This window comes from Halichoerus grypus, chromosome X, assembly GCF_964656455.1.
Source record: "Halichoerus grypus chromosome X, mHalGry1.hap1.1, whole genome shotgun sequence".
Classification (NCBI taxonomy): Eukaryota; Metazoa; Chordata; class Mammalia; order Carnivora; family Phocidae; genus Halichoerus; species Halichoerus grypus.
In genome coordinates, this window is record NC_135727.1 from 106,469,102 (window position 1) to 106,474,454 (window position 5,353).

Here is a 5,353-nt window from a genome sequence, read left to right on the forward strand (position 1 = left end):
TCAACACCCCAAAACCAAATAATCCAATTAAAAATGGGCAGAAGACATGAACAGACATTTTTCCCAAACAAGACATCCAGATGACCAACAGACACATGAAAAGATGCTCATCATCACTGAGCATCAGGGAAATGCAAATCAAAACTACAATGCCACATCACCTCACACCTGTCAGAATGGCTAAAATCAACAACACAAGAAACAACAGGTGTTGTCCAGGATGTGGAGAGAGGGGAATCCTCTTGCACTGTTAGTGGGAATGCAAACTGGTGCAGCCACTCTGGAAAACAGTATGTAGGTTCTTCACAAAGGTAAAAGTAGAACGATCCTACAATCCAGCAATTGCACAGCTGGGTATTTTCCCAAAGTACACAAAAATACTAATCCAAAGGGACACGTGCACCCTGATGTTTATAGTAGCATTATTTACAATAGCCAAATTATGGAAGCAACTCAAATGTCCATCGACTGATGAGGAAAAAGAAGATGTGGTATACATATACAATGGAATATTATTCAGCCACACAAAAGAATGACATCTTGCCATTTGCAATGACATGGATGGAGCTAGAGAGTATAATGCTAAGTGAAATAAGTCAGAGAAACAAGTATCATGATTTCACTCACATGTGGAATTTAAGAAACAAAACAAATGAGCAAAGGAAAAAAGGAGAGACAGACAGACTGACAAATAAATCAAGAAACAGACTTTTTTGGGAAATTTTTTATTGTTATGTTAATCACCATACATTACATCATTAGTTTTTGATGTAGTGTTCCATGATTCATTGTTTGTGCATAACACCCAGTGCTCCATGCAGAACGTGCTCTCTTTAATACCCATCACCAGGCTAACCCATCCTCCCACCCTCCTCCCCTCCAGAACCCTCAGTTTGTTTTTCAAAGTCCATCGTCTCTCATGGTTCGTCTCCCCCTCCGATAAGAAATAGACTCTTAATATAGAGAACTGATGGTTACCACAGAGGAGGGGGATGAGGGGGATGAGGGGATGGGTTAAATAGGCGAAAGGGATTAAGGGGCACACTTATCAAGATGAGCACTGAGTAATGGATAGAATTGACGAATCACTATATTGTACACCTGAAACTAAGATAGTTTATGTTAACTATAACGGAATTAGGGGTGCCTGGGTGGCTCAGTCGGTTAAACGTCTGCCTTCAGCTCAGGTCATGATCACAGGGTCCTGGGATTGAGCCCCGTGTTGGGCTCCCTGCTCAGCAAGAAGCCTGCTTCTCCCTCTGTCCCTCTCCCTTGCTCTTGCTCTCTCTCTCTCTCAAATAAATAAATAAATAAAAATCTTAAAAAAAACTATATTGGAATTAAAAAAAACAGAGAGGGAGGGGGTATACTGCACACACATTATTCAAGTCCTGTTTTTCATTTAACAATATATCTTTTTTTTTTTTTTTAAAGATTTTATTTATTTGACAGAGAGAGACACAGCACGAGAGGGAACACAAGCAGGGGGAGTGGGAGGGAGAAGCAGGCTTCCCGCGGAGCAGGGAGCCCGATGCGGGGCTCGATCCCAGGACCCTGGGATCATGACCTGAGCTGAAGGCAGACGCTTAACGACTGAGCCACCCAGGCGCCCCCATTTAACAATATATCTTGAAGATTGTTTTATATCAATAGACATACAATGGTTTCATTCTTTTAAGTAAATGTATTACACACCATTATGTAGATGAACCGTAATTTATCCTATTCCTTATTGGAAGACACTTGGGTAATTTCCAATTTCTTGCTATTATAAACAGTGCTACAATTTTTTGGATACACCTACACACTGAAAATTGGATAAATTATAAATGAACCATACTTTATCCAATTCCTCATTGGGACACACTTGGGTAATTTCCAATCTTTTGCCAGTATAAAAAAATGCTACAATGGATATTCCTATACACATATCATTTCCCACACATGTGAAGATATCTCTGATAAATAACTAAGACTAAAACTACCTTGTCAGAGGGTTTGTGTAATTAAATTTTTTTATAGGTATCTCTGAGCATTTATCTAAGGGAGAATGGAATCACTTTCCAGTTCCAATTTACATTTCTTTGATTACAGTGAAGTTGAGTATCTTCTCTCCCCACATTTTACAAGGACTTCATGTCGATTGTTTCATCTGATATCTAGATGCAACCTTCCTGACTGTGAACAGTCTTCAGTGTTCTAGAATATCATCCTCTCTTCAATGTTCCCTCAAGGCTGGGTGCTCCCAGGCTGAAGGGTCCCTAGTAGTGAGACCCAATGGTAGAGCACCACCATTGCTTCTGTCTTCAGCATTTCCTGTCTTCTGATTCACTGATGGTTATCTCAGTTTTTTCCAGCCAAGGGCTGTAGTATTTTCAGCCTGTTGCGGAAGGAGGCCATTAGAAATTCCTTCTATTCATCTTGGCTAGCCAGGGTTTTTAGACTCTCTGCGTTGGTCAGTCTGAGAAGCAGAACTACTAGATTTTTTTACACATGCACACACACACACACAATTTGGTATTACATATAATTAGAATATTATATATATAATCTGTATGTTATACACGATATTGTATGTATTATGTATTTATTACAGGGATTTGACCTTATCCAACTGTGGGAGCTAGTTCAAAGATCTACATAAGTCTGTTGTTTCCAAGGCTGTTGATGGAGGAGCCTGAAGGCTCGGGCAGTAAGTTGGGAAGGAAACAAACATGAGTGAGCTGGAACCTGGGAGGGTAGACTGGAATTCTCGTTAGTCTCTCATAGACTTGAAGCCTCCAGCCTTGATGATGGGGCTGTTCCGAAGGAGAAGCTGGTGCCTTTTGCACAGAGTTAAGCACACAGTTGGCCTGGGAGTCCGAGAAGCTGGGGGAGGAGGTGACAGAGGCTGGAAGGGCTACAGAGCCACAGTGGGCAATCCAGCAGATCGGTGACGCGTGTGTGAGTGGCACCAGCACCTCACGCCCCACTCCAACCTTCTGAATTCAAGAGAAAATGACTGCGATTCTCCTTCCATCTTGTGAGGAACAATGCACAGAATGTCTCACGATTCCAGCCACATGGGAACTCTGCAGGGAAAGAAGTTCTGGGAAATGCAGTTTCAGCTTACCTAAGTTGACACACTACAAATCCTCTACACGCTCCCAAAGTAGCCTTCTCATTCAGGTTTATGCTCCCTGCATTTGGGGACCTGGATCAAACTGTCAGCCCTACTTACGCAGCTCTTAAGCACCAATTCTCATCTTGGGGCTGTATCAGTTCGTTTTTATTATGTAACAAACCATTGCAACACTTCGTGGTCTAAAACAACGAACTCTTATTTATGGTTTCTCATGATTACGTGTGCCAGTGGGCAGTTGTTCCTCCCTCAGCAGGCTGTGCTGGGGGCAGGGTGGTCTCGGATGTCACCGCTCACTGGTAGTGGTCCACCTGTTGTGCGCGTGACCTCAGCTGCGATGGTTTCTGTCTGCTCCGCTAGGCATCACCTCATTACCTCAGATGGTACTGGCTTTGCCTCTCCTGCTGAGCGAAGGCTTCTAGCATCCCTTCCACAGTCGTAAATGTACACCCAGCTCTTCATTTTTTTGAGTCTTGACCGGGACCTTGCATAAGTTTATCACCTGTCATCTCAAGGTCTTCCTCTTTAGTCCTCTTGTGGGTATCTGTTGCCCACAAAAACACTGCAGGTTGGTACCTAGACCCTACCACATATGGGGAGGTCCCCACTCCATGATAATACTGCTGTTTGCATCAAGTGAACTTGCTTCATGCTGTAAACCCTCAAGGTATCAACATACCATCGCATTCTCTGTAATCCTTGAAGTACCAAAGCCAGGTGATTTTTACGTGCAGAAGTGGGGAAAATGTCCACTCTCTCCCAGTCAACGTTTATCTCCTGGACATTGACCCAGACCTGCTTGAGCCTCTGTGCCAACATTTCCTTTCAAAACCAGTGCCTCAGCTTCTGTCTATAGGCCGTATTCTCAATGGTAATCATGAGTCCAGGGGCAAGAAACCTACAGCGGGGACAAACATCAGGCTGTCCTTTTCATTCCCTGATGGTATCCTTGTACAAAGAGTCCCCCTGGTCCTACCAGTTTATCAGGTAAGCCTGACCCCAACTCAAGTGAAGGCTGGAGTCATGGCTCCACAGGCTTGCTAGGGCCTTCCCAGTGAGGGTACCTACCCTACTTTCAGGACACTTCCCCTTCTGTTTCCCTTCCATTCACCCCCACCTTATCCCCCCACCTCCAGGTCTTTGTGCTCTAAATCCAGTCAATTATTGGCTATTCCCTCATTGTGCATCAGTTTATCTCCTTAATTTTACCCATGCTGCTCTTTCCCCTTGGAATATTCTTTTACCAATTTCTACTTGGAGATTGCTTCTTTATTCTTCCTGACTCAGCTCCCATGTTTATTCACCTGTGAAATTTTCCTCAAGGCTTTTGGCCATAACTAATTACTCCAGTAGCACCTTTTAAATAATTTCTCTATTCAAGTATTTATGGTATTCTGACTCAAAACTATTTATGACTCAACCTTGGCAAGTCTCTAACTGGGAAGTCAAACACAAACAGTTGCTTGATGGTAGGAGCTCTCTCCCAACCTCTGCCACAAAAGTTAAGGTAAAAAAAAAAAACCAACCAAAAAAACCTAAGATGGCAATGACTGAATAAAGAATGAATGATGTAGAAGACAAGAGCTACATGGCAATGCCAAGGGTGAGGGCACGTGCAAATGCTAAGTGTTGTCCTGGTTCTGGGGGTGACATGTAATTTCAGACTAAGGGGGTGTGCTGGAATCCTTGACTTCTTGGACAAGGTGCTTTGATGAAGGTACATTCAAAGGTTCTCAAGTTCTCAAAACCAGAACTTGTCTCAATCTAGGCAGTTAGCTGAAGGTATGTGTACACCAGGTACTAGGGACGTCCTAGGGGGTCCTGAAATGAGAGTATCCTGAGGGGGCTTTCAGGTCTTGGATCTCAGAGGTTTGAGGATGTCCGGATAGACACAAAGCTGTGCCTTGTGGGTGTATATTTATAGTAAGAAATGAGGCACATGATTTGTAATATGAAAGGGATAAATAATAGAAAATAGTTCAAGCCTTAGGCAGCTATTAGAAAGATACATATGGAAATGTGTCTGATACATTTCTGGTCTCTTTCCCTGCCTTTTTACCCATGTCTTGAATTTCTATAATTGCATTTTTTATGTATGGCAATATTCCAATCATTTTTTTAGGAGTTTGTTTTTTAGAGCAGCTGTAGGTTTATGGCAAAATTAAGCAGAAGGTACAAAGATTTCCCATTTACTCCCTGCCCCCATGCAAGCTCATTTTATTTTCCACTTTA